The sequence below is a fragment of the Ascidiella aspersa genome, chromosome 5, assembly GCF_963924565.1.
Source record: "Ascidiella aspersa chromosome 5, kaAscAspe10.2, whole genome shotgun sequence".
Lineage (NCBI taxonomy): Eukaryota > Metazoa > Chordata > Ascidiacea > Phlebobranchia > Ascidiidae > Ascidiella > Ascidiella aspersa.
Genome location: NC_139451.1, coordinates 8184947 through 8199017, shown reverse-complemented (window position 1 = coordinate 8199017; position 14071 = coordinate 8184947). Strand labels below are relative to the sequence as shown.

The following is a 14071-nucleotide window of genomic DNA, read 5'->3' as shown; positions in this document are numbered from 1 at the left end:
TGTCGTTGACTTTGCGCAGTGGCGATATCGTAGCTAATGAGGTTTATCCGAGGCGCGATTTTTGCTAGTTGAAAACTATACCCAATACCCCGCCCGATGGCTTAAAAAGATTTCGCGGCAATATTTGACCGGTTTTAAGAAATCGTTATCCAGACAACATCTCTTTCACAACTACGTCGAAAATCTACTTTCTTCTATAGATTAGTTGTTTTATGTTTCTTTTGGTAAAGTTTGTCACACTAAATATAGATTCAGTAGCAAAATTGTCTTTTATGGCATCCCAAGAGTTGCCTGGCACAGCAATTCTTAGTCGCAGTAACTTCCGTTATAAACATAAAATGCCAAAACCTCGTTACTCTGGTCTCACTTCACAACGTGTAAATCTTTCGCCTTTTACTAAAGATTTCCGTGAAGTGGGACATTGCAATGAGTCTTTAGTTATTTCTTGCATCTGCAGACATGTTCTGCAGTTTTACCGAAAAATGAGTTAAACTTGACTTAATCTAAGCAGTTCAAAATAAAACAAGACCTGATTTAGTGTAGTCTACAAGTTTAACGTATCTCTGCATCGGGGTGAAGGTTGCAACAAACTAAAAAAAATAAATTAGTCGTTTATTGCTATCTCGAACTGCGTGTGGTTGTCTTTGCGCAGTGGCGATATCGTAGCTGATGAGGTTTATCCGAGGCGCGATTATTGCTAGTTGAAAACTATACCCAATACCCCGCCCGATGGTTTAAAAAGCTTTCGCGGCAATATTTGACCGGTTTTAAGAAATCGTTATCCAGACAACATCTCTTTCACAACTATGTCGAAAATCTACTTTCTTCTATAGATTAGTTGTTTTATGTTTCTTTTGGTAAAGTTTGTCAAACTAAATATAGATTCAGTAGCAAAATTGCATTTTATGGCATCCCAAGAGTTCCCTGGCACAGCAATTCTTAGTCGCAGTAACTTCCTTTCTAAACATAAAATGCTAAAACCTCGTTACTCTGGTCTCATTTCACAACGTGTAAATCTTTCGCCTTTTACTAAAGATTTCCGTGAAGTGGGACATTGCAATGAGTCTTTAGTTATTTCTTGCATCTGCAGACATGTTCTGCAGTTTTACCGAAAAATGAGTTAAACTTGACTTAATCTAAGCAGTTCAAAATAAAAGAAGACCTGATTTAGTGTAGTCTACAAGTTTAACGTATCTCTGCATCGGGGTGAAGGTTGCAACAAACTAAAAAAATAAATTAGTCGTTTATTGCTATCGCGAACTGTGTGTGGTTGTCTTTGCGCAGTGGCGATATTGTAGCTGATGAGGTTTATCCGAGGCGCGATTATTGCTAGTTGAAAACTATACCCAATACCCCGCCCGATGGCTTAAAAAGCTTTCGCGGCAATATTTGACCGGTTTTAAGAAATCGTTATCCAGACAACATCTCTTTCACAACTACGTCGAAAATCTACTTTCTTCTATAGATTAGTTGTTTTATGTTTCTTTTGGTAAAGTTTGTCAAACTAAATATAGATTCAGTAGCAAAATTGTCTTTTATGGCATCCCAAGAGTTCCCTGGCACAGCAATTCTTAGTCGCAGTAACTTCCGTTATAAACATAAAATGCTAAATCCTCGTTACTCTGGTCTCATTTCACAACGTGTAAATCTTTCGCCTTTTACTAAAGATTTCCGTGAAGTGGGACATTGCAATGAGTCTTTAGTTATTTCTTGCATCTGCAGACATGTTCTGCAGTTTTACCGAAAAATGAGTTAAACTTGGCTTAATCTAAGCAGTTCAAAATAAAAGAAGACCTGATTTAGTGTAGTCTACAAGTTTAACGTATCTCTGCGTCGGGGTGAAGGATGCAACAAACTAAAAAAAATAAATTAGTCGTTTATTGCTATCTCGAACTGCGTGTGGTTGTCTTTGCGCAGTGGCGATATCGTAGCTGATGAGGTTTATCCGAGGCGCGATTATTGCTAGTTGAAAACTATACCCAATACCCCGCCCGATGGCTTAAAAAGCTTTCGCGGCAATATTTGACCGGTTTTAAGAAATCGTTATCCAGACAACATCTCTTGCACAAATATGTAAAAAATCTGCTTTCTTCTATATATTAGTTGTTTTATGTTTCTTTTGATGAAGTTTGTCACACTAAATATAGATTCAGTAGCAAAATTGTCTTTTATGGCATCCCAAGGGTTGCCTGGCACAGCAATTCTTAGTCGCAGTAACTTCCGTTATAAACATAAAATGCCAAAACCTCGTTACTCTGGTCTCACTTCACAACGTGTAAATCTTTCGCCTTTTACTAAAGATTTCCGTGAAGTGGGACATTGCAATGAGTCTTTAGTTATTTCTTGCATCTGCAGACATGTTCTGCAGTTTCACCGAAAAATGAGTTAAACTTAACTTAATCTAAGCAGTTCAAAATAAAAGACCTGATTTAGTGTAGTCTACAAGTTTAACGTATCTCTGCATCGGGGTGAAGGTTGCAACAAACTAAAAAAAATAAATTAGTCGTTTATTGCTATCTCGAACTGCGTGTGGTTGTCTTTGCGCAGTGGCGATATCGTAGCTGATGAGGTTTATCCGAGGCGCGATTATTGCTAGTTGAAAACTATACCCAATACCCCGCCCGATGGCTTAAAAAGCTTTCGCGGCAATATTTGACCGGTTTTAAGAAATCGTTATCCAGACAACATCTCTTTCACAACTATGTCGAAAATCGACTTTCTTCTATAGATTAGTTGTTTTATGTTTCTTTTGGTAAAGTTTGTCACACTAAATATAGATTCAGTAGCAAAATTGTCTTTTATGGCATCCCAAGAGTTCCCTGGCACAGTAATTCTTAGTCGCAGTAACTTCCGTTATAAACATAAAATGCTAAAACCTCGTTACTCTGGTCTCATTTCACAACGTGTAAATCTTTCGCCTTTTACTAAAGATTTCCGTGAAGTGGGACATTGCAATGAGTCTTTAGTTATTTCTTGCATCTGCAGACATGTTCTGCAGTTTTACCGAAAAATGAGTTAAACTTGACTTAATCTAAGCAGTTCAAAATAAAAGAAGACCTGATTTAGTGTAGTCTACAAGTTTAACGTATCTCTGCATCGGGCTGAAGGTTGCAACAAACTAAAAAAATAAATTAGTCGTTTATTGCTATCTCGAACTGCGTGTGGTTGTCTTTGCGCCGAGGCGATATCGTAGCTGATGAGGTTTATCCGAGGCGCGATTATTGCTAGTTGAAAACTATACCCAATACCCCGCCCGATGGCTTGAAAAGCTTTCGCGGCAATATGTGACCGGTTTTAAGAAATCGTTATCCAGACAACATCTCTTTCACAACTATGTCGAAAATCTACTTTCTTCTATAGATTAGTTGTTTTATTTTTCTTTTGGTAAAGTTTGTCAAACTAAATATAGATTCAGTAGCAAAATTGTATTTTATGGCATCCCAAGAGTTCCCTGGCACAGCAATTCTTAGTCGCAGTAACTTCCGTTATAAACATAAAATGCTAAAACCTCGTTACTCTGGTCTCATTTCACAACGTGTAAATCTTTCGCCTTTTACTAAAGATTTCCGTGAAGTGGGACATTGCAATGAGTCTTTAGTTATTTCTTGCATCTGCAGACATGTTCTGCAGTTTTACCGAAAAATGAGTTAAACTTGACTTAATCTAAGCAGTTCAAAATAAAAGAAGACCTGATTTAGTGTAGTCTACAAGTTTAACGTATCTCTGCATCGGGGTGAAGGTTGCAACAAACTAAAAAAATAAATTAGTCGTTTATTGCTATCTCGAACTGCGTGTGGTTGACTTTGCGCAGTGACGATATCGTAGCTGATGAGGTTTATCCGAGGCGCGATTATTGCTAGTTGAAAACTATACCCAATACCCCGCCCGATGGCTTAAAAAGCTTTCGCGGCAATATTTGACCGGTTTTAAGAAATCGTTATCCAGACAACATCTCTTTCACAATTATGTCGAAAATCTACTTTCTTCTATAGATTAGTTGTTTTATTTTTTATTTGGTAAAGTTTGTCAAACTAAATATAGATTCAGTAGCAAAATTGTCTTTTATGGCATCCCAAGAGTTCCCTGGAACAGTAATTCTTAGTCGCAGTAACTTCCGTTATAAACATAAAATGCTAAAACCTCGTTACTCTGGTCTCATTTCACAACGTGTAAATCTTTCGCCTTTTACTAAAGATTTCCGTGAAGTGGGACATTGCAATGAGTCTTTAGTTATTTCTTGCATCTGCAGACATGTTCTGCAGTTTTACCGAAAAATGAGTTAAACTTGACTTAATCTAAGCAATTCAAAATAAAAGAAGACCTGATTTAGTGTAGTCTACAAGTTTAACGTATCTCTGCATCGGGGTGAAGGTTGCAACAAACTAAAAAAAATAAATTAGTCGTTTATTGCTATCTCGAACTGCGTGTGGTTGTCTTTGCGCAGTGGCGATATCGTAGCTGATGAGGTTTATCCGAGGCGCGATTATTGCTAGTTGAAAACTATACCCAATACCCCGCCCGATAGCTGAAAAAGCTTTCGCGGCAATATTTGACCGGTTTTAAGAAATCGTTATCCAGACAAGATCTCTTTCACAACTATGTAGAAAATCTGCTTTCTGCTATATATCAGTCGTTTTATGTTTTTTTGGTAAAGTTTGTCTCACTAAATTTAGATTCAGTAGCAAGATTGTCTTCTATGGCATCCCAAGATTTGCCTGGCACAGCAATTCTTAGTCGAAGTAACTTCCGTTATAAACATAAAATGTCAAACCTCGTTTCTCTGGTCTCATTTCACAACGTGAAAATCTTTCGCCTTTTACTAAAGATTTCCGTGAAGTGGGACATTGCAATGAGTCTTTAGTTATTTCTTGCATCTGCAGACATGTTCTGCAGTTTTACCGAAAAATGAGTTAAACTTGACTTAATCTAAGCAGTTCAAAATAAAAGAAGATCTAATTTAGTTTAGTCTACAAGTTTAACGTATCTTTGCATCGGCGTGAAGGTTGCAACAAATTAAAAAAAATAGATTAGTCGTTTACTACTATCTCGAACTGCATGTCGTTGACTTTGCGCAGTGGCGATATCGTAGCTAATGAGGTTTATCCGAGGCGCGATTTTTGCTAGTTGAAAACTATACCCAATACCCCGCCCGATGGCTTAAAAAGATTTCGCGGCAATATTTGACCGGTTTTAAGAAATCGTTATCCAGACAACATCTCTTTCACAACTACGTCGAAAATCTACTTTCTTCTATAGATTAGTTGTTTTATGTTTCTTTTGGTAAAGTTTGTCAAACTAAATATAGATTCAGTAGCAAAATTGTCTTTTATGGCATCCCAAGAGTTCCCTGGCACAGCAATTCTTAGTCGCAGTAACTTCCGTTATAAACATAAAATGCTAAAACCTCGTTACTCTGGTCTCATTTCACAACGTGTAAATCTTTCGCCTTTTACTAAAGATTTCCGTGAAGTGGGACATTGCAATGAGTCTTTAGTTATTTCTTGCATCTGCAGACATGTTCTGCAGTTTTACCGAAAAATGAGTTAAACTTGGCTTAATCTAAGCAGTTCAAAATAAAAGAAGACCTGATTTAGTGTAGTCTACAAGTTTAACGTATCTCTGCGTCGGGGTGAAGGATGCAACAAACTAAAAAAAATAAATTAGTCGTTTATTGCTATCTCGAACTGCGTGTGGTTGTCTTTGCGCAGTGGCGATATCGTAGCTGATGAGGTTTATCCGAGGCGCGATTATTGCTAGTTGAAAACTATACCCAATACCCCGCCCGATGGCTTAAAAAGCTTTCGCGGCAATATTTGACCGGTTTTAAGAAATCGTTATCCAGACAACATCTCTTTCACAACTATGTCGAAAATCGACTTTCTTCTATAGATTAGTTGTTTTATGTTTCTTTTGGTAAAGTTTGTCACACTAAATATAGATTCAGTAGCAAAATTGTCTTTTATGGCATCCCAAGAGTTCCCTGGCACAGTAATTCTTAGTCGCAGTAACTTCCGTTATAAACATAAAATGCTAAAACCTCGTTACTCTGGTCTCATTTCACAACGTGTAAATCTTTCGCCTTTTACTAAAGATTTCCGTGAAGTGGGACATTGCAATGAGTCTTTAGTTATTTCTTGCATCTGCAGACATGTTCTGCAGTTTTACCGAAAAATGAGTTAAACTTGACTTAATCTAAGCAGTTCAAAATAAAAGAAGACCTGATTTAGTGTAGTCTACAAGTTTAACGTATCTCTGCATCGGGGTGAAGGTTGCAACAAACTAAAAAAATAAATTAGTCGTTTATTGCTATCTCGAACTGCGTGTGGTTGTCTTTGCGCAGAGGCGATATCGTAGCTGATGAGGTTTATCCGAGGCGCGATTATTGCTAGTTGAAAACTATACCCAATACCCCGCCCGATGGCTTAAAAAGCTTTCGCGGCAATATGTGACCGGTTTTAAGAAATCGTTATCCAGACAACATCTCTTTCACAACTATGTCGAAAATCTACTTTCTTCTATAGATTAGTTGTTTTATTTTTCTTTTGGTAAAGTTTGTCAAACTAAATATAGATTCAGTAGCAAAATTGTATTTTATGGCATCCCAAGAGTTCCCTGGCACAGCAATTCTTAGTCGCAGTAACTTCCGTTATAAACATAAAATGCTAAAACCTCGTTACTCTGGTCTCATTTCACAACGTGTAAATCTTTCGCCTTTTACTAAAGATTTCCGTGAAGTGGGACATTGCAATGAGTCTTTAGTTATTTCTTGCATCTGCAGACATGTTCTGCAGTTTTACCGAAAAATGAGTTAAACTTGACTTAATCTAAGCAGTTCAAAATAAAAGAAGACCTGATTTAGTGTAGTCTACAAGTTTAACGTATCTCTGCATCGGGGTGAAGGTTGCAACAAACTAAAAAAATAAATTAGTCGTTTATTGCTATCTCGAACTGCGTGTGGTTGTCTTTGCGCAGAGGCGATATCGTAGCTGATGAGGTTTATCCGAGGCGCGATTATTGCTAGTTGAAAACTATACCCAATACCCCGCCCGATGGCTTAAAAAGCTTTCGCGGCAATATGTGACCGGTTTTAAGAAATCGTTATCCAGACAACATCTCTTTCACAACTATGTCGAAAATCTACTTTCTTCTATAGATTAGTTGTTTTACGTTTCTTTTGGTAAAGTTTGTCACACTAAATATAGATTCAGTAGCAAAATTGTCTTTTATGGCATCCCAAGAGTTGCCTGGCACAGCAATTCTTAGTCGCAGTAACTTCCGTTATAAACATAAAATGCCAAAACCTCGTTACTCTGGTCTCACTTCACAACGTGTAAATCTTTCGCCTTTTACTAAAGATTTCCGTGAAGTGGGACATTGCAATGAGTCTTTAGTTATTTCTTGCATCTGCAGACATGTTCTGCAGTTTTACCGAAAAATGAGTTAAACTTGACTCAATCTAAGCAGTTCAAAATAAAACAAGACCTGATTTAGTGTAGTCTACAAGTTTAACGTATCTCTGCATCGGGGTGAAGGTTGCAACAAACTAAAAAAATTAAATTAGTCGTTTATTGCTATCTCGAACTGCGTGTGGTTGTCTTTGCGCAGTGGCGATATCGTAGCTGATGAGGTTTATCCGAGGCGCGATTATTGCTAGTTGAAAACTATACCCAATACCCCGCCCGATGGCTTAAAAAGCTTTCGCGGCAATATTTGACCGGTTTTAAGAAATCGTTATCCAGACAACATCTCTTTCACAACTATGTCGAAAATCTACTTTCTTCTATAGATTAGTTGTTTTATGTTTCTTTTGGTAAAGTTTGTCAAACTAAATATAGATTCAGTAGCAAAATTGTCTTTTATGGCATCCCAAGAGTTGCCTGGCACAGCAATTCTTAGTCGCAGTAACTTCCGTTATAAACATAAAATGCTAAAACCTCGTTACTCTGGTCTCATTTCACAACGTGTAAATCTTTCGCCTTTTACTAAACATTTCCGTGAAGTGGGACATTGCAATGAGTCTTTAGTTATTTCTTGCATCTGCAGACATGTTCTGCAGTTTTACCGAAAAATGAGTTAAACTTGACTTAATCTAAGCAGTTCAAAATAAAAGAAGACCTGATTTAGTGTAGTCTTCAAGTTTAACGTATCTCTGCATCGGGGTGAAGGATGCAACAAACTAAAAAAAATAAATTAGTCGTTTATTGCTATCTCGAACTGCGTGTGGTTGTCTTTGCGCAGTGGCGATATCGTAGCTGATGAGGTTTATCCGAGGCGCGATTATTGCTAGTTGAAAACTATACCCAATACCCCGCCCGATGGCTTAAAAAGCTTTCGCGGCAATATTTGACCGGTTTTAAGAAATCGTTATCCAGACAACATCTCTTTCACAACTATGTCGAAAATCTACTTTCTTCTATAGATTAGTTGTTTTACATTTCTTTTGGTAAAGTTTGTCACACTAAATATAGATTCAGTAGCAAAATTGTCTTTTATGGCATCCCAAGAGTTGCCTGGCACAGCAATTCTTAGTCGCAGTAACTTCCGTTATAAACATAAAATGCCAAAACCTCGTTACTCTGGTCTCACTTCACAACGTGTAAATCTTTCGCCTTTTACTAAAGATTTCCGTGAAGTGGGACATTGCAATGAGTCTTTAGTTATTTCTTGCATCTGCAGACATGTTCTGCAGTTTTACCGAAAAATGAGTTAAACTTGACTTAATCTAAGCAGTTCAAAATAAAACAAGACCTGATTTAGTGTAGTCTACAAGTTTAACGTATCTCTGCATCGGGGTGAAGGTTGCAACAAACTAAAAAAAATAAATTAGTCGTTTATTGCTATCTCGAACTGCGTGTGGTTGTCTTTGCGCAGTGGCGATATCGTAGCTGATGAGGTTTATCCGAGGCGCGATTATTGCTAGTTGAAAACTATACCCAATACCCCGCCCGATGGTTTAAAAAGCTTTCGCGGCAATATTTGACCGGTTTTAAGAAATCGTTATCCAGACAACATCTCTTTCACAACTATGTCGAAAATCTACTTTCTTCTATAGATTAGTTGTTTTATGTTTCTTTTGGTAAAGTTTGTCAAACTAAATATAGATTCAGTAGCAAAATTGCATTTTATGGCATCCCAAGAGTTCCCTGGCACAGCAATTCTTAGTCGCAGTAACTTCCTTTCTAAACATAAAATGCTAAAACCTCGTTACTCTGGTCTCATTTCACAACGTGTAAATCTTTCGCCTTTTACTAAAGATTTCCGTGAAGTGGGACATTGCAATGAGTCTTTAGTTATTTCTTGCATCTGCAGACATGTTCTGCAGTTTTACCGAAAAATGAGTTAAACTTGACTTAATCTAAGCAGTTCAAAATAAAAGAAGACCTGATTTAGTGTAGTCTACAAGTTTAACGTATCTCTGCATCGGGGTGAAGGTTGCAACAAACTAAAAAAATAAATTAGTCGTTTATTGCTATCGCGAACTGTGTGTGGTTGTCTTTGCGCAGTGGCGATATTGTAGCTGATGAGGTTTATCCGAGGCGCGATTATTGCTAGTTGAAAACTATACCCAATACCCCGCCCGATGGCTTAAAAAGCTTTCGCGGCAATATTTGACCGGTTTTAAGAAATCGTTATCCAGACAACATCTCTTTCACAACTACGTCGAAAATCTACTTTCTTCTATAGATTAGTTGTTTTATGTTTCTTTTGGTAAAGTTTGTCAAACTAAATATAGATTCAGTAGCAAAATTGTCTTTTATGGCATCCCAAGAGTTCCCTGGCACAGCAATTCTTAGTCGCAGTAACTTCCGTTATAAACATAAAATGCTAAATCCTCGTTACTCTGGTCTCATTTCACAACGTGTAAATCTTTCGCCTTTTACTAAAGATTTCCGTGAAGTGGGACATTGCAATGAGTCTTTAGTTATTTCTTGCATCTGCAGACATGTTCTGCAGTTTTACCGAAAAATGAGTTAAACTTGACTTAATCTAAGCAGTTCAAAATAAAAGAAGACCTGATTTAGTGTAGTCTACAAGTTTAACGTATCTCTGCATCGGGATGAAGGTTGCAACAAACTAAAAAAAATAAATTAGTCGTTTATTGCTATCTCGAACTGCGTGTGGTTGTCTTTGCGCAGTGGCGATATTGTAGCTGATGAGGTTTATCCGAGGCGCGATTTTTGCTAGTTGAAAACTATAACCAATACCCCGCCCGATGGCTTGAAAAGCTTTCGCGGCAATATTTGACCGGTTTTAAGAAATCGTTATCCAGACAACATCTCTTTCACAACTATGTCGAAAATCTACTTTCTTCTATAGATTAGTTCTTTTATGTTTCTTTTGGTAAAGTTTGTCACACTAAATATAGATTCAGTAGCAAAATTGTCTTTTATGGCATCCCAAGATTTGCCTGGCACAGCAATTCTTAGTCGCAGTAACTTCCGTTATAAACATAAAATGCCAAAACCTCGTTACTCTGGTCTCACTTCACAACGTGTAAATCTTTCGCCTTTTACTAAAGATTTCCGTGAAGTGGGACATTGCAATGAGTCTTTAGTTATTTCTTGCATCTGCGGACATGTTCTGCAGTTTTACCGAAAAATGAGTTAAACTTGACTTAATCTAAGCAGTTCAAAATAAAAGAAGACCTGATTTAGTGTAGTCTACAAGTTTAACGTATCTCTGCATCGGGATGAAGGTTGCAACAAACTAAAAAAAATAAATTAGTCGTTTATTGCTATCTCGAACTGCGTGTGGTTGTCTTTGCGCAGTGGCGATATCGTAGCTGATGAGGTTTATCCGAGGCGCGATTATTGCTAGTTGAAAACTATACCCAATACCCCGCCCGATGGCTTAAAAAGCTTTCGCGGCAATATTTGACCGGTTTTAAGAAATCGTTATCCAGACAACATCTCTTTCACAACTACGTCGAAAATCTACTTTCTTCTATAGATTAGTTGTTTTATGTTTCTTTTGGTAAAGTTTGTCAAACTAAATATAGATTCAGTAGCAAAATTGTCTTTTATGGCATCCCAAGAGTTCCCTGGCACAGTAATTCTTAGTCGCAGTAACTTCCGTTATAAACATAAAATGCTAAAACCTCGTTACTCTGGTCTCATTTCACAACGTGTAAATCTTTCGCCTTTTACTAAAGATTTCCGTGAAGTGGGACATTGCAATGAGTCTTTAGTTATTTCTTGCATCTGCAGACATGTTCTGCAGTTTTACCGAAAAATGAGTTAAACTTGACTTAATCTAAGCAGTTCAAAATAAAACAAGACCTGATTTAGTGTAGTCTACAAGTTTAACGTATCTCTGCATCGGGGTGAAGGTTGCAACAAACTAAAAAAAATAAATTAGTCGTTTATTGCTATCTCGAACTGCGTGTGGTTGTCTTTGCGCAGTGACGATATCGTAGCTGATGAGGTTTATCCGAGGCGCGATTATTGCTAGTTGAAAACTATACCCAATACCCCGCCCGATAGTTGAAAAAGCTTTCGCGGCAATATTTGACCGGTTTTAAGAAATCGTTATCCAGACAAGATCTCTTTCACAACTATGTAGAAAATCTGCTTTCTGCTATATATCAATCGTTTTATGTTTTTTTGGTAAAGTTTGTCTCACTAAATTTAGATTCAGTAGCAAGATTGTCTTCTATGGCATCCCAAGATTTGCCTGGCACAGCAATTCTTAGTCGAAGTAACTTCCGTTATAAACATAAAATGTCAAACCTCGTTTCTGTGGTCTCATTTCACAACGTGAAAATCTTTCGCCTTTTACTAAAGATTTCCGTGAAGTGGGACATTGCAATGAGTCTTTAGTTATTTCTTGCATCTGCAGACATGTTCTGCAGTTTTACCGAAAAATGAGTTAAACTTGACTTAATCTAAGCAGTTCAAAATAAAAGAAGATCTAATTTAGTTTAGTCTACAAGTTTAACGTATCTTTGCATCGGCGTGAAGGTTGCAACAAATTAAAAAAAATAGATTAGTCGTTTACTACTATCTCGAACTGCATGTCGTTGACTTTGCGCAGTGGCGATATCGTAGCTAATGAGGTTTATCCGAGGCGCGATTTTTGCTAGTTGAAAACTATACGCAATACCCCGCCCGATGGCTTAAAAAGCTTTCGCGGCAATATTTAACCGGTTTTAAGAAATCGTTATACAGACAACATCTCTTGCACAAATATGTAAAAAATCTGCTTTCTTCTATATATTAGTTGTTTTATGTTTCTTTTGATGAAGTTTGTCACACTAAATATAGATTCAGTAGCAAAATTGTCTTCTATGGCATCCCAAGAGTTCCCTTGCACAGCAATTCTTAGTCGCAGTAACTTCCGTTATAAACATAAAATGCCAAAACCTCGTTACTCTGGTCTCACTTCACAACGTGTAAATCTTTCGCCTTTTACTAAAGATTTCCGTGAAGTGGGACATTGCAATGAGTCTTTAGTTATTTCTTGCATCTGCAGACATGTTCTGCAGTTTTACCGAAAAAATAGTTAAACTTGACTTAATCTAAGCAGTTCAAAATAAAAGAAGATCTAATTTAGTTTAGTCTACAAGTTTAACTTATCTCTGCATCGGGGTGAATGTTGCAACAAACTAAAAAAAAAATTAGTCGTTTATTGCTATCTCGAACTGCGTGTGGTTGACTTTACGCAGTGACGATATCGTAGCTGATGAGGTTTATCCGAGGCGCGATTATTGCTAGTTGAAAACTATACCCAATACCCCGCCCGATGGCTTAAAAAGCTTTCGCGGCAATATTTGACCGGTTTTAAGAAATCGTTATCCAGACAACATCTCTTTCACAACTATGTCGAAAATCTACTTTCTTCTATAGATTAGTTGTTTTATTTTTCTTTTGGTAAAGTTTGTCAAACTAAATATAGATTCAGTAGCAAAATTGTCTTTTATGGCATCCCAAGAGTTCCCTGGCACAGTAATTCTTAGTCGCAGTAACTTCCGTTATAAACATAAAATGCTAAAACCTCGTTACTCTGGTCTCATTTCACAACGTGTAAATCTTTCGCCTTTTACTAAAGATTTCCGCGAAGTGGGACATTGCAATGAGTCTTTAGTTATTTCTTGCATCTGCAGACATGTTCTGCAGTTTTACCGAAAAATGAGTTAAACTTGACTTAATCTAAGCAGTTCAAAATAAAAGAAGACCTGATTTTCTGTAGTCTACAAGTTTAACGTATCTCTGCATCGGGGTGAAGGTTGCAACAAACTAAAAAAAATAAATTAGTCGTTTATTGCTATCTCGAACTGCGTGTGGTTGTCTTTGCGCAGTGGCGATATTGTAGCTGATGAGGTTTATCCGAGGCGCGATTATTGCTAGTTGAAAACTATACCCAATACCCCGCCCGATGGCTTAAAAAGCTTTCGCGGCAATATTTGACCGGTTTTAAGAAATCGTTATCCAGACAACATCTCTTTCACAACTATGTCGAAAATCTACTTTCTTCTATAGATTAGTTGTTTTATGTTTCTTTTGGTAAAGTTTGTCAAACTAAATATAGATTCAGTAGCAAAATTGTCTTTTATGGCATCCCAAGAGTTCCCTGGCACAGCAATTCTTAGTCGCAGTAACTTCCGTTATAAACATAAAATGCTAAAACCTCGTTACTCTGGTCTCATTTCACAACGTGTAAATCTTTCGCCTTTTACTAAAGATTTCCGTGAAGTGGGACATTGCAATGAGTCTTTAGTTATTTCTTGCATCTGTAGACATGTTCTGCAGTTTTACCGAAAAATGAGTTAAACTTGACTTAATCTAAGCAGTTCAAAATAAAACAAGACCTGATTTAGTGTAGTCTACAAGTTTAACGTATCTCTGCATCGGGGTGAAGGTTGCAACAAACTAAAAAAATAAATTAGTCGTTTATTGCTATCTCGAACTGCGTGTGGTTGTCTTTGCGCAGTGGCGATATTGTAGCTGATGAGGTTTATCCGAGGCGCGATTATTGCTAGTTGAAAACTATACCCAACACCCCGCCCGATGGCTTAAAAAGCTTTCGCGGCAATATTTGACCGGTTTTAAGAAATCATTATCCAGACAACATC

The 14071-nt window shown here is 37.3% G+C and overlaps 45 non-coding genes across 45 annotated transcripts; all 45 read left to right on the top strand.

Moving 5' to 3' along the window:
• Positions 1–7: 7 nt before the first annotated feature.
• Positions 8–143, top strand: LOC146141826 (U4 spliceosomal RNA). The gene has a single exon (XR_014499876.1). It is a non-coding gene; the product is annotated as a U4 spliceosomal RNA (small nuclear RNA).
• A 209-nt stretch (positions 144–352) lies between these two features.
• On the top strand, positions 353–471 carry LOC146141825 (U5 spliceosomal RNA). The gene has a single exon (XR_014499291.1). It is a non-coding gene; the product is annotated as a U5 spliceosomal RNA (small nuclear RNA).
• A 169-nt stretch (positions 472–640) lies between these two features.
• On the top strand, positions 641–776 carry LOC146141824 (U4 spliceosomal RNA). The gene has a single exon (XR_014499822.1). It is a non-coding gene; the product is annotated as a U4 spliceosomal RNA (small nuclear RNA).
• A 209-nt stretch (positions 777–985) lies between these two features.
• LOC146141823 (U5 spliceosomal RNA) lies at positions 986–1104 on the top strand. Its single transcript, XR_014499422.1, has one exon. It is a non-coding gene; the product is annotated as a U5 spliceosomal RNA (small nuclear RNA).
• Positions 1105–1272: 168 nt separating this feature from the next.
• On the top strand, positions 1273–1408 carry LOC146141822 (U4 spliceosomal RNA). The gene has a single exon (XR_014499834.1). It is a non-coding gene; the product is annotated as a U4 spliceosomal RNA (small nuclear RNA).
• Positions 1409–1617: 209 nt separating this feature from the next.
• LOC146141821 (U5 spliceosomal RNA) lies at positions 1618–1736 on the top strand. Its single transcript, XR_014499421.1, has one exon. It is a non-coding gene; the product is annotated as a U5 spliceosomal RNA (small nuclear RNA).
• Positions 1737–1905: 169 nt separating this feature from the next.
• On the top strand, positions 1906–2041 carry LOC146141820 (U4 spliceosomal RNA). The gene has a single exon (XR_014499713.1). It is a non-coding gene; the product is annotated as a U4 spliceosomal RNA (small nuclear RNA).
• A 209-nt stretch (positions 2042–2250) lies between these two features.
• LOC146141819 (U5 spliceosomal RNA) lies at positions 2251–2369 on the top strand. The gene has a single exon (XR_014499289.1). It is a non-coding gene; the product is annotated as a U5 spliceosomal RNA (small nuclear RNA).
• Positions 2370–2535: 166 nt separating this feature from the next.
• Positions 2536–2671, top strand: LOC146141818 (U4 spliceosomal RNA). Its single transcript, XR_014499712.1, has one exon. It is a non-coding gene; the product is annotated as a U4 spliceosomal RNA (small nuclear RNA).
• A 209-nt stretch (positions 2672–2880) lies between these two features.
• LOC146141817 (U5 spliceosomal RNA) lies at positions 2881–2999 on the top strand. The gene has a single exon (XR_014499420.1). It is a non-coding gene; the product is annotated as a U5 spliceosomal RNA (small nuclear RNA).
• A 168-nt stretch (positions 3000–3167) lies between these two features.
• Positions 3168–3303, top strand: LOC146141816 (U4 spliceosomal RNA). Its single transcript, XR_014500007.1, has one exon. It is a non-coding gene; the product is annotated as a U4 spliceosomal RNA (small nuclear RNA).
• Positions 3304–3512: 209 nt separating this feature from the next.
• LOC146141815 (U5 spliceosomal RNA) lies at positions 3513–3631 on the top strand. The gene has a single exon (XR_014499419.1). It is a non-coding gene; the product is annotated as a U5 spliceosomal RNA (small nuclear RNA).
• Positions 3632–3799: 168 nt separating this feature from the next.
• On the top strand, positions 3800–3935 carry LOC146141814 (U4 spliceosomal RNA). The gene has a single exon (XR_014499906.1). It is a non-coding gene; the product is annotated as a U4 spliceosomal RNA (small nuclear RNA).
• Positions 3936–4144: 209 nt separating this feature from the next.
• Positions 4145–4263, top strand: LOC146141813 (U5 spliceosomal RNA). Its single transcript, XR_014499418.1, has one exon. It is a non-coding gene; the product is annotated as a U5 spliceosomal RNA (small nuclear RNA).
• A 169-nt stretch (positions 4264–4432) lies between these two features.
• LOC146141812 (U4 spliceosomal RNA) lies at positions 4433–4568 on the top strand. The gene has a single exon (XR_014499799.1). It is a non-coding gene; the product is annotated as a U4 spliceosomal RNA (small nuclear RNA).
• A 207-nt stretch (positions 4569–4775) lies between these two features.
• LOC146141811 (U5 spliceosomal RNA) lies at positions 4776–4894 on the top strand. Its single transcript, XR_014499566.1, has one exon. It is a non-coding gene; the product is annotated as a U5 spliceosomal RNA (small nuclear RNA).
• Positions 4895–5063: 169 nt separating this feature from the next.
• Positions 5064–5199, top strand: LOC146141810 (U4 spliceosomal RNA). Its single transcript, XR_014499875.1, has one exon. It is a non-coding gene; the product is annotated as a U4 spliceosomal RNA (small nuclear RNA).
• Positions 5200–5408: 209 nt separating this feature from the next.
• LOC146141809 (U5 spliceosomal RNA) lies at positions 5409–5527 on the top strand. The gene has a single exon (XR_014499417.1). It is a non-coding gene; the product is annotated as a U5 spliceosomal RNA (small nuclear RNA).
• Positions 5528–5696: 169 nt separating this feature from the next.
• LOC146141808 (U4 spliceosomal RNA) lies at positions 5697–5832 on the top strand. Its single transcript, XR_014499711.1, has one exon. It is a non-coding gene; the product is annotated as a U4 spliceosomal RNA (small nuclear RNA).
• Positions 5833–6041: 209 nt separating this feature from the next.
• Positions 6042–6160, top strand: LOC146141807 (U5 spliceosomal RNA). The gene has a single exon (XR_014499416.1). It is a non-coding gene; the product is annotated as a U5 spliceosomal RNA (small nuclear RNA).
• A 168-nt stretch (positions 6161–6328) lies between these two features.
• Positions 6329–6464, top strand: LOC146141806 (U4 spliceosomal RNA). The gene has a single exon (XR_014499883.1). It is a non-coding gene; the product is annotated as a U4 spliceosomal RNA (small nuclear RNA).
• Positions 6465–6673: 209 nt separating this feature from the next.
• On the top strand, positions 6674–6792 carry LOC146141805 (U5 spliceosomal RNA). Its single transcript, XR_014499415.1, has one exon. It is a non-coding gene; the product is annotated as a U5 spliceosomal RNA (small nuclear RNA).
• Positions 6793–6960: 168 nt separating this feature from the next.
• Positions 6961–7096, top strand: LOC146141804 (U4 spliceosomal RNA). The gene has a single exon (XR_014499882.1). It is a non-coding gene; the product is annotated as a U4 spliceosomal RNA (small nuclear RNA).
• A 209-nt stretch (positions 7097–7305) lies between these two features.
• LOC146141803 (U5 spliceosomal RNA) lies at positions 7306–7424 on the top strand. Its single transcript, XR_014499288.1, has one exon. It is a non-coding gene; the product is annotated as a U5 spliceosomal RNA (small nuclear RNA).
• A 169-nt stretch (positions 7425–7593) lies between these two features.
• On the top strand, positions 7594–7729 carry LOC146141802 (U4 spliceosomal RNA). Its single transcript, XR_014499710.1, has one exon. It is a non-coding gene; the product is annotated as a U4 spliceosomal RNA (small nuclear RNA).
• A 209-nt stretch (positions 7730–7938) lies between these two features.
• Positions 7939–8057, top strand: LOC146141801 (U5 spliceosomal RNA). Its single transcript, XR_014499605.1, has one exon. It is a non-coding gene; the product is annotated as a U5 spliceosomal RNA (small nuclear RNA).
• Positions 8058–8226: 169 nt separating this feature from the next.
• LOC146141800 (U4 spliceosomal RNA) lies at positions 8227–8362 on the top strand. The gene has a single exon (XR_014499708.1). It is a non-coding gene; the product is annotated as a U4 spliceosomal RNA (small nuclear RNA).
• Positions 8363–8571: 209 nt separating this feature from the next.
• Positions 8572–8690, top strand: LOC146141799 (U5 spliceosomal RNA). Its single transcript, XR_014499287.1, has one exon. It is a non-coding gene; the product is annotated as a U5 spliceosomal RNA (small nuclear RNA).
• A 169-nt stretch (positions 8691–8859) lies between these two features.
• Positions 8860–8995, top strand: LOC146141798 (U4 spliceosomal RNA). Its single transcript, XR_014499820.1, has one exon. It is a non-coding gene; the product is annotated as a U4 spliceosomal RNA (small nuclear RNA).
• Positions 8996–9204: 209 nt separating this feature from the next.
• LOC146141797 (U5 spliceosomal RNA) lies at positions 9205–9323 on the top strand. The gene has a single exon (XR_014499414.1). It is a non-coding gene; the product is annotated as a U5 spliceosomal RNA (small nuclear RNA).
• Positions 9324–9491: 168 nt separating this feature from the next.
• On the top strand, positions 9492–9627 carry LOC146141796 (U4 spliceosomal RNA). The gene has a single exon (XR_014499833.1). It is a non-coding gene; the product is annotated as a U4 spliceosomal RNA (small nuclear RNA).
• A 209-nt stretch (positions 9628–9836) lies between these two features.
• Positions 9837–9955, top strand: LOC146141795 (U5 spliceosomal RNA). Its single transcript, XR_014499413.1, has one exon. It is a non-coding gene; the product is annotated as a U5 spliceosomal RNA (small nuclear RNA).
• A 169-nt stretch (positions 9956–10124) lies between these two features.
• Positions 10125–10260, top strand: LOC146141794 (U4 spliceosomal RNA). The gene has a single exon (XR_014499899.1). It is a non-coding gene; the product is annotated as a U4 spliceosomal RNA (small nuclear RNA).
• A 209-nt stretch (positions 10261–10469) lies between these two features.
• On the top strand, positions 10470–10588 carry LOC146141793 (U5 spliceosomal RNA). Its single transcript, XR_014499391.1, has one exon. It is a non-coding gene; the product is annotated as a U5 spliceosomal RNA (small nuclear RNA).
• Positions 10589–10757: 169 nt separating this feature from the next.
• Positions 10758–10893, top strand: LOC146141792 (U4 spliceosomal RNA). Its single transcript, XR_014499707.1, has one exon. It is a non-coding gene; the product is annotated as a U4 spliceosomal RNA (small nuclear RNA).
• A 209-nt stretch (positions 10894–11102) lies between these two features.
• LOC146141791 (U5 spliceosomal RNA) lies at positions 11103–11221 on the top strand. The gene has a single exon (XR_014499411.1). It is a non-coding gene; the product is annotated as a U5 spliceosomal RNA (small nuclear RNA).
• A 169-nt stretch (positions 11222–11390) lies between these two features.
• Positions 11391–11526, top strand: LOC146141790 (U4 spliceosomal RNA). The gene has a single exon (XR_014499960.1). It is a non-coding gene; the product is annotated as a U4 spliceosomal RNA (small nuclear RNA).
• A 207-nt stretch (positions 11527–11733) lies between these two features.
• On the top strand, positions 11734–11852 carry LOC146141789 (U5 spliceosomal RNA). Its single transcript, XR_014499627.1, has one exon. It is a non-coding gene; the product is annotated as a U5 spliceosomal RNA (small nuclear RNA).
• Positions 11853–12021: 169 nt separating this feature from the next.
• On the top strand, positions 12022–12157 carry LOC146141788 (U4 spliceosomal RNA). The gene has a single exon (XR_014499964.1). It is a non-coding gene; the product is annotated as a U4 spliceosomal RNA (small nuclear RNA).
• Positions 12158–12366: 209 nt separating this feature from the next.
• On the top strand, positions 12367–12485 carry LOC146141787 (U5 spliceosomal RNA). Its single transcript, XR_014499286.1, has one exon. It is a non-coding gene; the product is annotated as a U5 spliceosomal RNA (small nuclear RNA).
• Positions 12486–12652: 167 nt separating this feature from the next.
• LOC146141786 (U4 spliceosomal RNA) lies at positions 12653–12788 on the top strand. Its single transcript, XR_014499995.1, has one exon. It is a non-coding gene; the product is annotated as a U4 spliceosomal RNA (small nuclear RNA).
• Positions 12789–12997: 209 nt separating this feature from the next.
• Positions 12998–13116, top strand: LOC146141785 (U5 spliceosomal RNA). Its single transcript, XR_014499591.1, has one exon. It is a non-coding gene; the product is annotated as a U5 spliceosomal RNA (small nuclear RNA).
• Positions 13117–13285: 169 nt separating this feature from the next.
• LOC146141784 (U4 spliceosomal RNA) lies at positions 13286–13421 on the top strand. Its single transcript, XR_014499831.1, has one exon. It is a non-coding gene; the product is annotated as a U4 spliceosomal RNA (small nuclear RNA).
• A 209-nt stretch (positions 13422–13630) lies between these two features.
• LOC146141783 (U5 spliceosomal RNA) lies at positions 13631–13749 on the top strand. Its single transcript, XR_014499506.1, has one exon. It is a non-coding gene; the product is annotated as a U5 spliceosomal RNA (small nuclear RNA).
• A 168-nt stretch (positions 13750–13917) lies between these two features.
• LOC146141782 (U4 spliceosomal RNA) lies at positions 13918–14053 on the top strand. Its single transcript, XR_014499861.1, has one exon. It is a non-coding gene; the product is annotated as a U4 spliceosomal RNA (small nuclear RNA).
• The last annotated feature ends 18 nt before the right edge of the window (positions 14054–14071 follow it).